At 47.9% G+C, this 18,199-nt stretch overlaps 1 protein-coding gene and 2 pseudogenes across 1 annotated transcript in view; 1 reads left to right on the top strand and 2 right to left on the bottom strand.

Annotated features, from left to right (window-relative positions):
- CDCP1 (CUB domain containing protein 1) overlaps window positions 1-18,199 on the bottom strand; it is a 103,281-nt gene that overhangs the window by 83,047 nt on the left and 2,035 nt on the right. The gene's annotated exons all lie outside the window — the stretch shown is intronic.
- LOC132343522 (large ribosomal subunit protein eL29-like) lies at window positions 6,956-7,719 on the bottom strand (annotated as a pseudogene).
- On the top strand, window positions 14,524-14,961 carry LOC614114 (cytochrome c oxidase subunit 6B1; annotated as a pseudogene).

The raw sequence follows: 18,199 nt of genomic DNA, 5'->3' as shown, positions 1-18,199 counted from the left end.
CATCCAACCGTGGGTCCGGAGCCCAGGCAGCACTGAAGGCCTACCTGCCTTTGCACAAGGAGGGGATCTTTTATTATATGCTGTTTTCATAGCATATAATAAAGGCAAGGCCACATCACCCACTGGACTGTCATTTTCAACTGCTCCCCCCCTCATCCTCAATGATTAACATACCAGCTGGAGGGGCACAGCCAGAGGGAGAAGACAATGATTCAACCATATATATACTTGAAACCTGGACCCTCTTTACCCAGCCCCCCACCAATGCTAACCCCTTGCATGTGTGCCCAATCACTCAGCCATGTCCGACTCTTTGCCATCCTTTGGACTGTAGCCCGCCAGGCTCCTCTGTCCGTGGCATTTTTAATGGCAACCCATTCCAGTACTCTTGCCTGGAGAATGCCATGGACAGAGGAGCCAGGCAGGCTATAGTCCATGGGATCACAAAGAGTTGGACAGGACTGTGCAGCTAACTTCCAATTTTCACTTTTATTTCACTATAATAAAAGTAGCAGAGAGACCCCGACCCCTGCCACTGCTTGAGTAAAATAACTTATAACTCATTTATCACAAATGCTTGGAGTTTGAGAAGGACACCTTGTTTGCACATCTTCCCTCTTGCCCACTCCCCACCATTCATCACCCCTTGAAATGAAAATTTCAACCCTGTAGAAGCAATCTCACCCCACTCCAGTACTCTTGCCTGGAGGATCCCATGGACGGAGGAGCCTGGTAGGCTGCAGTCCAAGGGGTCGCTACGAGTCGGACACGACTGAGCGACTTCACTTTCACTTTTTGCTTTCATGCATTGGAGAAGGAAATGGCAACCCACTCCAGTGTTCTTGCCTGGAGAATCCCAGGGACAGGGGAGCCTGGTGGGCTGCCATCTATGGGGTCGCACAGAGTCGGACATGACTGAAGCAACTTAGCAGCAGCAGCAGCAGCAGCAGAAGCAATCTCAACCTCCTACCACAACCCCCAGCCCACTCCCACCAGTCACGCTGGCACATCTGAGCGCTTGATAAATGCACTGTAATTTAAATAAAATGGATAGGCATCTTCTTCTTCAGCATCTCTTTCTTTTGTCTCCCCAGGAACTTGGTATTTCGTTGGTCTGGTTATTTTTGAAGATCTATTACCCAAGTTCACAGGAACCCAGACAAAGCTCCAGATTCCGGCACGATTTCGAGGGCTCAGGGGCTGAAAGAAATCCAAGGCGACCCTTACGTTAGCAGTGCGTGGGCTGCCGGCTGGAGAGCTTGCAGGCGCCACACGTGGGCACGTGAGTCACAGCTCTCATCCTCCGCTCCCCTGCCTTCTGACCTCTCCTTATTAGGATGCCTTGCGGAGTTTCTGCCTCCCCAGGAGCTCCTCAGGCGGGAATTTCCAATTGTTTTAATCACCACCATTCATTATTCACCATTCATTAGTCACCTATCACAGGATATTATACAGATGCCCCTGTTACTCCTTCTCCGTGCCGGTGTCTGTCTTTGTAAGGGAGGCAGATGCAAGGAAGGGGATTCACCCGGGAAACACCAGGAAGTTATCTGTTCCCAGATGTGGCCAGTACAGGTTACAAGACTGCCAAATATGATTGACAGTTTCTTAGATGGGTCAGAATCTGCTGCCTCTGGGTGTGGTTTCCTGGGAGACTCTGCTCTCATCCACTCTCTCTGTCCAAAGAAAATGAACAGAACGGCTCCCGGCCAGGGTCTGGGCTCAGCCCGGGCGCCAGGAGACACATACGAAGACCCACGGGACGAATGCCCGGGAGGTTGAGAACTTGAACACAGGAGCCAGGCGGTACGACTACGAATCAGCGTGACTGATCAGTTGCAGCCCGTGTGGGAGTCAGATTCCCAGGCAAGCCCATAAGGAAATAATTGCTTCTGGGGAAACAGCCCTGTCCTCTTTCGGGAAGATATCCCACTGCAGACCCACATCCTTCTCTCAGTGAGTCCACGGGGCCGATGGCTGGAGTTTGCTCCTCCACAGAGCAGACCCATGCTTTGCTGGCTGAGCATCAAATAAAGTGATGATTTGATTTTAGAGCCAGGTTTACAAAATTCAGCTTGTTAGACTGTAGATGCTCACAGCACAAGAGGCAGAGGAAGAGACACCAGCAGAAGGCAGGGGGTTCACCCTCCCACCCCGCACCCACCCCACAGGTCACACCATCCCGATTCCTCCCGCCTCTACTCCTCAGGGCCGCAGTCCTCAACCTTTTTACACATGGGGGACCAGCTCCGTGGAAGACCATTTTCCTACGGCTGCGGGTGAGGGGAGGGGGATGGTTTTGGGATACTTCCAGTGTGTTACACTTATTGTGCACTTTATTTCTATTATTATTATATCAGCTCCCCCTCGGGTCATCAGGCATTGGATATTGGAGGTTGAGGACCCCTGCCTTATGGGAGGCGATTGCTGAATTCACAGAACTGAGTGTACGTTTGCCTGTCTGTCTGCCCCATGTGACCCCACCGGATAGTCAGCAACTTGAGGGCACCAAGGAAGGTCAAGGTACTCTGAAGATGCTGAGGTCAGCTATGAACTGTCTCGGGGTGGTCAAGGAAGACTTCACGGAGCAGACTCAAGAGTGGGGTCTAGAAAAATGAGTAAGGGGTTTGCTTGCAGAGAAACGGGTGTCAGGAAAGACAGTGGAGGGAAAGGCAGGTGCAGGGCCACAGGTGTGAAGAAGGCCTTCCTTGGAGCCACTCCAGGGAGTCTGGTTTGCCTAGAGAGTGGGTCGAGGAGGCTGGAGACAGAGGCAGGGGCCAGGCTTGGTTGTTGCCATGGAGTTCGGGCTTCACCCAGTGGGACTAGGATACCTTGGCAGTGTCGTGGTGAAAAGCTTGGATGCTAGAATCTGACTGCCTGGGATCAATTCCTGGCTTGGTACCATTTACCAGCTGTGTCCCGCTAGACAAATCCTTACTTTCTCTGTGTCTTACTTTTCCTCCCTGCAAAGGGGCACAATAATGGAATAGTTGTAAGGATTAAATGAGAAAGTACCTGCGAATTGCTTAGAACGGTGCCAGGTAGTCAACCAATGATGTTATTGTTGATATTAGTAATGATAGCTAGCACATTATAACCACCGGGGTAGTACTCGTGGGGCGTTGTTGAGGGTGAGAAGTAGAGAAACAACTGTCGCAGCAGCTTGGCTCTCAGTCTAGAGCCCAGAGTCCTGGTGGGGCTGGGCTGGGAGAGGGCAGCGCAGGTAAGGTGCCTAGGGGCAAACCATCACACTCAGGGTTGTGCAAGGGTGAGTGCTTCCTTACATTTTCCACACCTCCCCTGCCCTGGCCTAGCCCTGCCCAGCTATTATTAAGGTCCTTCCACGTGTGTTGATTCATTCGAATTCAGCATCCCTTTGAGGCTCAGAGAAGTGACCTCATGTCCCTGTCTGCTGAGCTCAGGAGGCAACTGGGAGATTCTGGTTTGACCTCCGCACACTTGCCCTCCCCACCCCCCAGGTACCACATTGAGCTGTCCTTCGGGAAGTTGCCAAAGCTGGCGGAATCAACCAGCAGGAGGGGAGGAAGTACTTGTGATCAAGTACGTGTAGCTGTTGGCTGACACCAAGGGCCTGAGCATGGGTACCAACATAACCCATCAGAACAGGGCCTGTTTTGGGAGCGAGTGCCAGACTCTCACACCACCAAAGTTAAAGTGTTATTAATCCAGTGGACCTGGGGCTGCACGGCCTGCAGGCTGTGGAGGAAGAACTGGTGTAGCCACCCTAAATCTCTTTGGCGTGGCCTTGGCCAGGTCTGTTCACGGACTGGCAAACCAAGGGGAAAGTCTCACCAACGGCAGGAAGATCAGCCATCTTCCGGCCTGGAAATAGTTAATTTCCCACATTCACATCCAAAAGGAGTGCAAGGGAAGTTGCTGTTTCACAAACTAACCAGTCTTCCTTGGATGAGAAGCCTTTGGAGTCTAGATACCAGGCCAGCCTTCAGAATAACAATGAGTACTTAATACACGCAGGATCTGTGCTTGCACTTGATAAAATGCCCACAGCCACCCCACGGAGCAGGTTCGAACGTTAACCCGCATTTTAACGATGACAAAGCCGAGGCTCAGAGAGGTCAAGGAACTTGCCCAGGCACGTGTGATTAGTAAGAGGCAGGGCCAGGTTGCAGCCTGACATCAGAGCCTAGCACATGAACACTGGCTCATGGCAGACCCAGCCCTGCCCAGAGAATTCCACACACGGCCAGCCAGGGGCCTGGTGATGGGCACAGTCTACTCTCTCCAAGCGAAACGGAATGAAACATTTTTCAGTGGCTGGCTTGCTAGAGACTCTTCAGGCTATCAAAAGGGACAGGCATTTCTTTAAAATAGTTAAACAGGCACTTTGTTTCAAAATCATTTGCAAATGTGGCTCTGGATTTAAACTGAAAGTTGACAGTTCCCCGGAATTCAAAATGTTTGGGGTGCGGTTCTTCTGTGTGATTTTTTTTTTTTTGGCAGTGACTCTAGACAAGGACCTGAGAAAAGGGAACCTGGCGTGTTGAGACGTGGGTGGCTTTGTGAGGCTTGCCCAGGGGCCGTGGGCATGGGAGGCTAGTGGCTGAGTTAGTGGCAGACAAAAAGCAGCCATCATTCTGGAATGAAGCACTGGGTGTACAGGGCTAGTGCCAGGTCTTGGAAGAAAAGCATCTGCAGAAACCCAGGCTGGAGAGGCTCACTTCTGCAGGCCACTGTCAGTGGGACTCATGGGCGAAATCACACCTATGTTTAAGGAGAGTTCCCCAAACCCCCGCTACCGAATCTCCTTCCTCTTTATTTGGCCTTCAAATCTCAACCCAGACCTCTGGTTAGCTAGGGAGGAAATACCTTCTCCTGGTAGGAGACTCCCACCTGTCCTTCCAGGCATCAGAGCTGTAAAGCTGCTCCCTCATGCACTGGCTCAGAAACCAGGCAGGGCCTGATGGAGAAGGCACCCCCCGCCCCACCGCAACCCTGTCCCCCTCGCCACCCCACCCACCTTATTCCCTGGGTTGGTGTGGGAAAACCAGCCTCTTACAGTAGAGGGCAAATCTTTCCTCATCCTCTTTCTCGGAGTGCCCACACACACAGCATCCCCACGGAGAGGCTGAGTGGGTCCTCCCACGTGGCTCAGCAGTAAAGGATCTGCCTGCAACACAGGAGATATGGGTTTGATCCCTGGGTTGGGAAGATCCCCTGGAGAAGGCAATGGCAACACACGCCAGTATTCTTGCCTGAAAAATCCCATGGACAGAGGAGCCTGATGGGCTACAGTCCATGGAGGTCGCAGCTGCTGGTAAGTCGCTTCAGTTGTGTCCGACTCTGTGCGACCCCATAGACGGCAGCCCACCAGGATCCCCCGTCCCTGGGATTCTCTAGGCAAGAACACTGGAGTGGGTTGCCATTTCCTTCTCCAGTGCATGAAAGTGAAAAGTGAAAGTGAAGTCGCTCAGTCGTGTCCGACTCTTAGCGACCCCATGGATTGCAGCCTACCAGGCTCCTCCATCCATGGGATTTTCCAGGCAAGAGTACTGGAGTGGGGTGCCATTGGGGTCGCAGAGTCAGACACAAATGAGTGGCTGAGCACACACGTGGTGGTCGGGCCGGGGCTGGGGAATGCTTCAGGCTATTGTTGGAAGTCTGGAGGGACGGGAGGCCACAGGACAGGGCCTCATTTCAGCCCCCAAAAGCAAATGAAGAATTCGCCAGCCATTCTGACAGGGAAAGAGTGAAGGGACAAAACCGGTTATTAAATAGTTACTCCCACTAGGGGATTATAAGTAGGAAAAATATGGAGACCCCTGTGAGTTAATGATGACTCAAGAGAGCTGGTTTGCTTAACCACAAAACCAAGCAGGCTTGCTTGGCAGCAGAACCATTCAGCAGAAGCATAAGACGTGCCCCCAGACAATGAAACAATGGCGCCAGGGAGCCCCACATCCTGCCCAGTGAGCTCAGTAAGTTAGGACACGCTCTTTGCACACACACACACAAAAACAATTTGTGGACCGAGCTTGACCATGTAGGGACAAGAAAACTCCCCTGCTCAACTTGGAGGAGGAGCTGATGATGGAAGCATAATGTCTACTCAAGAAAGATAAAGAAGTTCTCCTCCTCCCCGCTTTTCTTTTGATTATAAAAAACCGTAGCCCAGTAAGTTCTCAGGGCACGCATTTCTCGCCCATCCCCTTGTAAACCTCACATCCTGTTCTAACAAATCACTTCTTATTTATCACTTTTTGTGCTTCTCTGGTGGCTCAGATGCTCAAGAATCTGCCTACAATGCAAGAGACCGGGGTTCGATCCCTGGGTTGGGAAGATCTCCTGGAGAAGGAGGGTTACAGTCCGTAGAGTCGCAAAGAATCAGACACAACTGAGCGCCTAACACTTTCACTCACCTATCACTTTGCTCTCCCCGAATTCTTCTCTGCGATGAGACATAAAGGACTATGGAACCAGAGCTCTCTGGAGCTCCTGGAACGACACAGATGGTTTCAATGCCAGCACAGGAGCTTCCCAGACTCCTTAAAGAACAGGGCCACACTTTAAGCCCATACACTAAACACTGCAATCATCAGTCAGTACACCAGGAAGGACTGGACATCGACCACAGTTATAAACAAAGGGCCTGGGGGTGACCAAGAACAACCTCACTCCAGGGTGGAACTGCCCTGGTGTGGGGCGGCGGCAGGGGTCAGGGCAATGAAGAAGCCGCAGGAGGAGGGCCAGGGCACACACAAGAGACGCGGAAGGCCCAAAGACAACTGGTGCTGCAGCCGTTTTGTTCTTTGACAGATCCTGCCTCGGGTTCATTTGTACAAACAGCAGAGGAGCGGTGACATGCAGACAGCAGCAGCAGGGGGATCACACCCGCCCTCCTGTCCTCACACTGGCAGATAAAGGCCTCTGTGCTGTGCTATGTCGCTGCAGTCATGCCCGACTCTTTGGGAACCCGTGGGCTGTGGCCCACCAGGCTCCTCCGTCCATGGGATTCTCTGGGCAAGCTACTGGGGCAGGTTGCCATTTCCTTCTCCAGGCCTCTACTCTGGAACCTTTGTGGGTGCCTGGGCACCTTTGGGAACCAGAGTATGAGCCGCAGGCGCAGCTGCCAGTGACTGGGCGTTGGTGTGAGCCTTGGCCCGGGACTTTGGCCGGCAGAGCCTGAGACTCTTGGCAATGTGGGCACAAGCATGTTTCCTGGGCTAGGGGTGAGCAATGTAGGTAAGCTGACTAAGCGTGCAGCAGCCACCCTTTGGGGTCTTGGACTTGACCTCCTTGGACTTCGTGAGAGCCTCCACAGCCTCAGCACATGCACTCATGGCCTTGGCACTGTGGGCCAGCATCTTCTTCAGGCCCTTCTTCCTGTGCTTCTTGGCCAAGTGCATGTTCCTCAGGAAGCTGGGGTCCACCCCCTTAAGAGATTCACATCATTGTGATCGGGGCTGCTTGATGCTATTTCTGTGCCGTTTTCAGGACTGGTTGTGGGTGGTATAGTTCTTACACTTAGCCACGTCCGCACCGGGGCCCAGGGATCCCAAAGCATCTGGGACTGGAAGGGCGGTGCTGCCTTTGTAAGAAGGCTGACTGTGGCCGTGTGCCTCCAGGGAATGGTGAGCTCGGTCCAGGCCAGGTGCAGGCATACAGAGATGCACAAGGCTGGGCCCAGCCTGTGGAGTCACATCCACAGACTTCAGAGCTCAAAGGACATCATGTTCTCATCTGCTCAGTGAAAGAGACCCACAGTTCCCATTATAAACCACTTTACTATTTTCATATCTCTTAGAACAATCATGGACACAATAAAATAAACCTCAAAGAGCAATGTTAAAAGGAACCTTGTGCATTCTCGGTCAATACTTGTTGAATTGTTTAGCAAAACAGAGGACCGTGGTGTCCACGCATTCATTTCCTCCTCTTAATTCCTGAATTCCTTAGGAGAGAAGTTTATATTCAGTGATGCACGTTCATTGTCTAAAGTAACTAAATGATTCTCCAATGTAGATACTAGCGATAGGCTGTTTCCAGGGCTTGTGCTTTGAATTATTTATGTTTTTAAGTGATGATGGGTTTGCAGTTCAGTTCAGTTCAGTTCAGTCGCTCAGTTGTGTCTGACTCTTTGCAACCCCATGAATCGCAGCATGCCAGGCCTCCCTGTCCATCACCAACTCCCGGAGTTCACTCAAACTCATATCCATCGAGTCAGTGATGCCATCCAGCCATCTCATCCTCTGTCATCCCCTTCTCCTCCTGCCCCCAATCCCTCCCAGCATCAGAGTCTTTTCCAATGAGTCAACTCTTCACATGAGGTGGCCAAAGTACTGGAGTTTCAGCTTTAGCATCATTCCTTCAAAGAAATCCCAGGGCTGATCTCCTTTAGAATGGACTGGTTGGATCTCCCTGCTGTCCAAGGGACTCTCAAAAGTCTTCTCCAACACCACAGTTCAAAAGCATCAATTCTTCAGCGCTCAGCTTTCTTCACAGTCCAACTCTCACATCCATACATGGCCACAGGAAAAACCATAGCCTTGACTAGACAGACCTTTGTTGGCAAAGTAATGTCTCTGCTTTTGAATATGCTATCTAGGTTGGTCATAACTTTCCTTCCAAGGAGTAATTGTCTTTTAATTTCATGGTTGCAGTCACCATCTGCAGTGATTTTGGAGCCCCCAAAAAGAAAGTCTGACACTGTTTCCACTGTTTCCCCATCTATTTGCCATGAAGTGATGGGACCGGATGCCATGATCTTCGTTTTCTGAATGTTGAGCTTTAAGCCAACTTTTTCACTCTCCACTTTCACTGTCATCAAGAGGCTTTTTAGTTCCTCTTCACTTTCTGCCATAAGGGTGGTGTCATCTGCATATCTGAGGTTATTGATATTTCTCCCGGCAATCTTGATTCCAGCTTGTGTTTCTTCCAGTCCAGTGTTTTTCATGATGTACTCTGCATATAAGTTAAATAAGCAGGGTGACAATATACAGCCTTGACGTACTCCTTTTCCTATTTGGAACCAGTCTGTTGTTCCATGTCCAGTTCTAACTGTTGCTTCCTGACCTGCATACAGATTTCTCAAGAGGCAGGTCAGGTGGTCTGGTATTCCCATCTCTTTCAGAATTTTCCACAGTTTATTGTGATCCACACAGTCAAAGGCTTTGGCATAGTCAATAAAGCAGAAGTAGATGTTTTTCTGGAACTCTCTTGCTTTTTCCATGATCCAGTGGATGTTGGCAATTTGACCTCTGGTTCCTCTGCCTTAAAATCAGCTTGAACATCAGGAAGTTCACGGTTCACATATTGCTGAAGCCTGGCTTGGAGAATTTTGAGCATTACTTTACTAGCATGTGAGATGTTCATTACCTGGCTTTAAATCCTTTTTTATTTATCTTTGCTTATTTACTTGGCTGGGGCTTAGCTACAGCACACAGAATCTTTGTTGCCTCCTGCGGGAACTTTAGCTGTGGCGTGCGGACTCTGTACTTGTGGCTAAGTAGACTTAGTCGCCCTGTGGCATGTGGGATCTTAGATCCCTGTCAGAGATTGAACCTGGGTCCCCCACATTGCAAGGCGGACTCTTAACCACTGGACCACCAGGGAAGTCTCTAAATTCTTTTTAAATTTAAAACTATTTTTAAGGCAAAACTATGTTGATAGAAGGCAAACAAATGGTTGCTAGGGGCCAAGGGGCAGGGACTGTCTGCAAAGGGGTCTGGAGGAACTTCACAGGGGGACTGAAACGTTGTATCAGCTGACAGGGCCCATCAAAGAGTGCTGCTGAGAGGAGAATCTCATGGTATATACATCAAATCTCAATAAAGCTGAAAAATGTATTTTACTTTTAGATAAATGATACATGAAGCACAAAATAAAACACGTGCGCATAAGGCATTCCTGTTTTATTTCATTTTGCCAAAAGGTCGCATACCACCCTCATTGTTCTGAGTCTTGTGTTTTCCCCTCCAGAATGTATCTTGGTTGGAGTGGGGGGTCCACACCATATCTGTACATCCCATTCTTTTAAATGGCTGTGCAGCATTCCCCTGTTTAAATGCACCATCATTAATGTAACCAGTCTTCTAAGGACGGATATTTGGGCTGTTTCCAGTCTCCAGTGACCAGAGGAAGGAGCAGAAGATGTTTATTTGGAGTTTCAAGGTGCCAGCTGGACACACCTTCTTGGGTGTGTCAGGTTCCTGGCTGGAACTTGAATTGTATTCCCACAGAGGCTGAGATCAGGGAAGCTGGAAGACGTTATTTCCAGGGTTTGGCTGCACCACGTTGACATGGGCTTCTGCAAGATGACCCGAGCACTGTTTACTATTTGAAAAACATCTTCCTTGTCGTGGTAAGTTGAGAACTTGCTCCTGACAGCCTACGGCTGGAGTGCCTGATAAGACTGTCAGCAACTTCAGAGCAGTTGGGCAATCTTCCTCCTCTCAGCAGTGGTGAAAGGTGGCGGCCCTGCCAGGTTCCACGGAAAACTCGGCTCTGGTTTCATGGCCTGGCACACTGCAGCTCAGACTCGGTTTAGTTTTGACACCTGCTCACAAGGATGGCTGTAAACTTCAGAAGCCCACTGAGGCATTCTCTTCACTTCTCATGTGTAACTGGGTATGATGTTTACATTATATAAAACTGGTCTGGTCAGTTCCTTGGTTAAAAGAAAATATGCGTGCTTGTGTGTATGCGTGTGTGTGTGTGTGTGTGCGCGCGCGCGCACAGCTGCTCACTTGAAAACAATTTTTTAAAACATGTTCTAGGACCCCCTGGCAGCACAGTGGCTAGGAATCCGCCTGCCAATGCAGGGGACACAGGTATGATCCCTGGTCTGGGAAGATCCCACATGCTGTGGGGCAGCAGCCACGACTACTGAGCCTGTGTGCTGCAGCTCCTGAAGCCTGCACACCTGGAGCCTGTGCTAACAAGAGAAGTCACCGCAGTGAGAAGCCCTGCACCTCCAACTGGAGATTAGTCCCCACTCATTGCAATGAGAGAAAGCCCGCGTGCAGCAGTGAAGATCCAGTGCAAGCAAAAAAAAATTTTTTTAACACATGATGAAAACACACACACACACAAAAGCAAAACATGTTCCTGTGTCACTGATTTCTTGCAGATTTTAATCCAGGAGCTTCCCCAGATGTTCTCCTAAGGGCCCAAAGCTGACTACTGCGATACTGCCTGAAGCACGCTGTGTAGTTAGGCTGAAACAACCAAAACGTCTCCCCAAAGCAACCTGGCCTGGCAGTTTGGTCCAGATGGTCTGCTGCTAAAAAAAATCTCGGTGTTCTTTTTGGGCTCAATTTAGATAATCAAAGTAGTATCAATTCTTAAGCGAGGAATCCGTTTGAGGGCAGACACTGTGCTGAGTGATTTACGGATGTTGTTTTCACTGGGTCCATGCCTGGAAGATGCTCCGAGGCCCTGCTCTCCAGTGAGACTTGTCAGCCAGACGGCTGGTGGTGAAGATGACCCATCGCCCCAGACTGACTCCTCCTGAGACAGTGTCTCCTGCTGCCCCGGACTTCCAGCATAGGGCAGACTTCCAGCAGGGGCAGCAATATATGGTAACTTCACCCGCTGTGCTGCTGGCTCGTCGCTTCCCTGCCGTGGCCGAGTGCCACCCTGCACCAGAGTCAAGCGTCTGTATGCGTCCAGGAGATGCCCTGAGCCCATCACATGCAGGGGCTTCATCTCATCACCTCTGCATCCTCATGTTTCTTTGCAACCCCATGGACTGTAGCTCACCAGGCTCCTCTGTCCATGGGATTCTCCAGGCAAGAATACTGGAGGGGGTTGCCATGCCCTTCTCTAGGCAACCTTCCCAACCCAGGGATTGAACCCAGGTCTCCCTCATTGCAGGCGGATCCTTTACTGTCTAAGCCGTCAGGGAAGCCCGATGTCCTGAGACTTCTCACAAATGCTTGTGAGTTGTCTTCAGGTTAAAAAATGTTTTTGCTATACATCCTTGTTGGAAATGACTTGCTGTCCCCATGACCAGCTCAGTGATGGAAGACAAAGCATCTGCTTGAAGGAATCTGGCACATGCCTGGACATACACCATCCTAGCCCAGCTCCGGCTGGACCACACATTGTCAAGTATTGAGAAGTCGCCCTCGTGGCTCCAAGCATTGTGTGACACTGAACGTGGCCAAGTGGGCAGACCTCAAAACAAAAACAACAGCTTGACTTGAACTCCATGTGATTTTTGGACTTGGAAAGTTGATTAACTTAAACCTGGAGATTGTCTTTCATTGTCCCAGCCAAAGGCAGCAGGTTCGCACCCATTCATTGTTGCAGAAATGGCACATTTCCCCCAGAAGGCTTTGATTTTTTGTCATTGAGGGTAGGGAATACTTACACTTTGTTAAAAACAAAGAAAGCTTCCCATTTGTGCTCATGGAACAGTTGTATTTTTTCAAAATATTTCCAAAATATTTTCCAAATATTAAATAGTATTTAAAGATGTTCAGACTCTCAGGGGAGGTGGTTAATGGCCTCAGAGAATATTGTACTTGGTCGCTCAGTCAGGTCTGACTTTTTGCGACCCTTTGGACTGTAGCTCCCCAGGCTCCCCTGTCCATGGGATTTTTCAGGCAAGAATACTGGAGTGGGTCACCATTTCCTTCTCCAGGGGATCTTCCCGACCAGGGATTGAACCTGCATCTCTTAAACTGCAGGTGAATTCTTTATCACTGAGCCACTGAGGAAACCCACAAAGAATACTGTATTTCCCTCTGGCAGAATGGACGGCCCGTTCAAGAGGACAGCCCCTCCCTGGCAAAGTCAGACCAACAAGGCTTTCAGTGGTGCCCTTGGCTTGGGCTGTACTCAGGAGAGAAGTGAAAAGTGCAGATATTTTTTAAGTACAGTATCTGAAGAAACAACTTTAAGTTTTACAAATGTTTGTGTGAAGTGCAAGTCAGTAAAACAAATTCTGATTTTCTACTGCATTCTATCACAAATTCAGTATTGCTGTTTAGAAAATTCCAAATGAAACAAACCAGGCTGGGATACTGTGAAGCCAGGTAGGTCACAGGAGAGAACATGTAGGACAGTACAAAGTCCTCGTCATGACCATAGGTTTGATATAGATGGACAGAGGCCACACTTGTTGAAGATGCTAGAGTTAAAGTGGAAGACGCCTGTGTCCCCATATCACTGCTTGGAGGAGATCCCATTTAGGGCCTTTTTATTTATTTATGTAATTTTTTTTATTGGAGGATAACTGCTTTATAATGCTGTGGTGGTCTTTGCCATACATCAACGTGAATCAGTCATAATTATACCTATATCTCCTCCCTCTTGGGCCTCCCTGCCCTGCCTATCCCACCCTGTAGGTCATCACAGAGTCCCAGGCTGGGCTCCCTATGTTATAAAGCAGATTCCCACCAGCTATTTATTTTACATATGATAATGTATGTATGTCACAGAGTGAAGTAAGTCAGAAAGAGAAAAACAAATACCATATATTAATGCCTATACATGGAATCTAGAAAAATAGTACTGATGAACCTGTTTCCAGAGAAGACGTGGAGATGCAGGTGTAGAGAGCACACTGGTGTTTACAGCCTCCTATGAGCAGGAAATAAACATCTATTGTGTTTGAGCCATTAGACACATTTGGGTTTGTGTTACAGCAGCTGGAAGTGCGTCACACCTTAACTATTAGACTTATCAGGTAAAAAGTCACTAAGGATCCATCAGCCCTCAGTGCAAACACTTCACCTGGAAGCTGTCAGAGCCCAGGCGCATCTTCAGCCTTCTTGATACACAGCGCTCATGGCATTCTGATCACATAACCAGAAGTGAATATTTGAAAGGAGATTCAAAATATTTCCCTTGTCTAAAGTTTATAATTAGTTTCAACTGGAAAGAATAAAGAAAGGAATAAATTGCAGGCTGGGGGCGGTTAAGAGCTTGTATTCTGAAATTAAACTGCCCAGATTCACAGATGGCACCACCACTTATTAACTTACTCCACTGTTACTTACTTTCTTCCATTTGCTCTGACGTTTTCTAGATATGCTAGTAAAGAATCTGCCTGCAATGCAGGAGACCCCGGTTCGATTCCCGGGTCAGGAAGATTCCCTGGAGAAGGGATAGGCTACCCACTCCAGTATTCTTGGGCTTCCCTGGTGGCTCAGCTGGTAAAGAATCTGCCTGCAATGTGGGAGACCTGGGTTTGATCCCTGTGTTGGGAAGATCCCCTGGAGAAGGGAATGGTTACCGACTCCAGTATTCCAGCCTGGAGAATTCCATGGACTATATATAGTCCATGGGGTTGCAAAGAGTTGGACATTACTGAGCAACTTTCACTTTCTGTACAAACCCCAGTAGCTCCTCATCCAGGAATTTCAACTACAGATAAACTTGTCCATATATCCAACCAAATCAACTGCAAAGATGGTCACTGACGCTCAGTTTATAGAGACAAAAGATTGGGAACAATCCATTATAAGCTGCTGATTAAATATAATATGGTATTTCCATGACGAGGACCTCTGTACAGCTCTCAAAAAGCATATGATAGTCTTTGCTGAGGGTCACATTGAGCGTCCAGCAACTTCAGGGGCATCTTTAGGAGTCAGCACTATGGCAGAATACATCAAGACCAAAATCAAGAACTACCAGTCTGCTCCTTTTGACAGCCGCTTCCCCAACCAGAACCAGACCAGGAACTGCTGGCAGAACTACCTGGACTTCCACCGCTGTGAGAAGGCAATGACCGCTAAAGGGGGTGACGTCTCCGTGTGCGAATGGTACCGGCGTGTGTACAAGTCCCTCTGCTCCACATCCTGGGTGTCAACTTGGGACAATCGCCAGGCAGAAGGCACGTTTCCTGGGAAGATCTGAACTGGCTCCATCCCACCTCCTCTGTCCTCCGTCCTTCTCCCCAGGGTGGTGAAGGGGGACCTGGGTACATGGTGATCCCCACCCTGGGATCCTGAATCATGGTATAACTAATAATAAATGCTCATTGGAAATGTGAAAAAAAAAAAAAAAGCATATGATAGCTCTGTATGTTTTGCTATATAGTGAGCACCAAAATGGATTGCCCAGTGAAAAAAAATCAGGAAACATATGGGATACATCCTCCACTATATACTGTATTTATGCTCCTCTTTGTGCAAAGAAGGGCAGTATATACATTTGTTAACTTCTACATGCTCAGGAACAATGCATAAGAAATCACAACTGCCTCTGGGAGGAGGCCTGGGGTCAGACGTAGAAGGGGACATACTTCTTTCCTCCCACAGACCATTTTGTGCTATTTGAAATTATGTTACCAGGAACAGACAATTATGTTTCTAAGCACAGCTTTTAAATATTAACAGTAATACACATTACCATATGATCCAGCTATTCCACTTCTGGGTATTTATCCACAGAATACAAACACACTAATTTGACACATGTACCAAATGTTTACAGCAGCATTATTAACAGTAGCTAAGATACAGAAACAACCCAAGGGCCCATCCATGGATGAATGGATAAAGAAGATGTGAGACAGACAGACACACACACACTGGAATACTACTCAGCCATAAAAAAGATGAAACATTTTGCCATTTGTGATAACATGGATGGATCTTGAGGACATTATGCTAAGTGAAATAAGTCAGATGGAGGAAGACAAATACTCTATGATTTCATGCATATATGGAATATAAAAAACAAACAAAAAACCAAAATAAATGAACAAATCAAACAAAAACATACATTCAAAGAACAGAGTAGTGGTTAGCAGAGAGGAAGGGATGAGGGGTGGGGACACAAATGTGGAAAAGGGGGTCGATTTTACAAGGAGGGATAGAAAATAAACTTTTAGTGGTAAGCATGCTGTAGCATGGGCTTCCCTGGTGGCTCAGCTGGTAAAGAATCCACCTGCAACACATGAGACCTGGGTTCAATCCCTGGGTTGGGAAGATCCCCTGCAGAAGGGAAAGGGTACCCACTCCAGTATTCTGGCCTGGAGAATTCCATGGACTGTATAGTCCATGGGGTTGCAAAGAGTCGGACATGACTGAGTGACTTTCACATGCTATAGGATATACATAAGTTGAAATACAATGCTGTATACATGAAATTTACATGCTATAAACAAATGTGATCTCAATAAAAAAATACCACATACACATTTCTAGAACAGATATGAACACAGCACTCAGTAAGTGCTGATTTTTTAAAAAATGAAAGAGGGACTTCCCTGGTGATCCATTGGCTAAGACTCCATGCTTCATATGCAGGAGGTCCCAGTTCAAACCCCGGTTAGGGAACTAGATCCTACATGTTGTAACTAAGACCAAGCACAGCCAAATAAAGAAATATGTACATTTTTAAAAAATGTCTGGCATGCAGACAGTCTCTAAGATGACCAGCAAATGCTGTCTTGAGTCCCACTGCACATAGCGGGCATGGTGCACTGGTGATGTAGCATCTCAGCATCACTACATACCTGCTGGGTAACCCTGGGCAAGTTACTTCACCTCTCTGTGCTCCTCTATTCCCAGGGTTCTAGGAGTACATGCTTGAAGAAGGAGAGCTAAATGACTCTTGATTTATATTTTCTCAAGAGGAAACAGCTGAGCTTTTATTACGCAAACACTGTGTCATCCATCATAGTTATTTTTGGCCAATGTCTATTTAGGAAACATGTATATTTACATCTCGAAACATAACACAACACCTTAAACAAAATATATGTTGTACACAGAGGCAGAATGTCAGGATCTAGTGGAGATTCTCTGAGTGCCAACAAATGGGGGTGCAAGAAGTTATTACACACAAAGTAACTGTCTACAAAGAGCCACATAAACGTCTTGCAATTTGGAAAGGATGTCTTACACGTTTTACATTTAATAGAATTGGCTGTTAATTATATATTGGTATCTCCCAGTGTTTCATTATGCTTTCAGAAACTGTCGGGGGTTTGGGTTTTGTGCAATGGGATGTTACAGTTTGTCCCACAAGAAATAATGAGACATAGGGCATCAGTGAGTGTTTTCACATAGAATGTCTGGTTTTTAGGGATGAATTACTGATGTTAAGTAATGGGACATGCTTACACATAAAATACTCAGAAGAATGACCAGCACAGAGTAGAAGCTCAATGTGTGTTAGTTACTACAAGTAGCACTTAGTAATTTAAAAAAGAAAAACAACACTGATGTACTGAATACAAACCCAAGGTTACAAAGAGGTGAGGGAGGGAACTTGGCTCTCCTTGCCTGTTTCTCTGGAATACTGCCAGATGCCCCGGAGAAAGTAATGGGTTAATTACAAGGTGGTAGGAAGAGGTTTGAAATAATTTGATTGTGGAATAATTTTTACAATTTAGAATGATAATGAAAGGGTGTGAACTTTTCTTAATCACCCAGGTGGAGAGCCTTAGCACTGTATCATTCCCTAGCATTCCACCCATCTTGACCTCAATCATGGGTCCTTCTGACCAGCAAACTCCCCTTCTCCTCAATCCAAACCAAAGCCAGCCCCACTGAGCAAAATCAAAGCTGAGGCATGGGGTATAAGAATCTGCCTGCCAAGCAGGAGACATGGTTTGACCCCTGGGGTGGGAAGATCCCCTAAAGAAACAAATGGCAACCCATTCCAGTATTTTTACTGGGAAAATCCCATGGACAGAGGAGCCTGGTGGGCTATTACAGTCCATGGAGTTGCCAAGAGTTGGACACAACTTATCGACTAAACAATAACAACAATATATATAGTACTTAAAACATGTAAATAATTTCAACTTCCTTTCCCCACATTGATAGCTTGGGAGAACCCCTAGAAGAATGTTGAGGAGGAGCACAGTCCGGTCATCACAGACAAAACGCTGGCATCTGAGGTGAAGCTTGAGGCTGAGGTGAGCACCTGGGCACATCATACAACCAGCAGAGCAGCGGTCTCTGACTGTCTCACACAAATCTGTGTGGGTGTTAGGGAGGCTCCGGGGAGGACCCAGCAGTTCTGCCAGTTACACATTCCAGACAACAGGCACCAGCTCCTCATTTGAATCTGAAGAACGACGAACTCACACACTCACCCAGGGTAAGAGAACACATCATTTGATGTCTACTCATACTTATGGCAAGAATCAATGGTAGCGAGAATGGGGTCACCGACCTAGATTCTGGTACCTGAGTGGTTCTTGGAAAGCCACTAAGTTGAGGTTTTAACAGGATTATTTTGACTTAATCAG

Source organism: Bos taurus, chromosome 22, assembly GCF_002263795.3.
Source record: "Bos taurus isolate L1 Dominette 01449 registration number 42190680 breed Hereford chromosome 22, ARS-UCD2.0, whole genome shotgun sequence".
Classification (NCBI taxonomy): Eukaryota; Metazoa; Chordata; class Mammalia; order Artiodactyla; family Bovidae; genus Bos; species Bos taurus.
The sequence above is the reverse complement of the archived record's forward strand: the minus strand, read 5'-3'. Positions and strand labels throughout refer to the sequence as shown.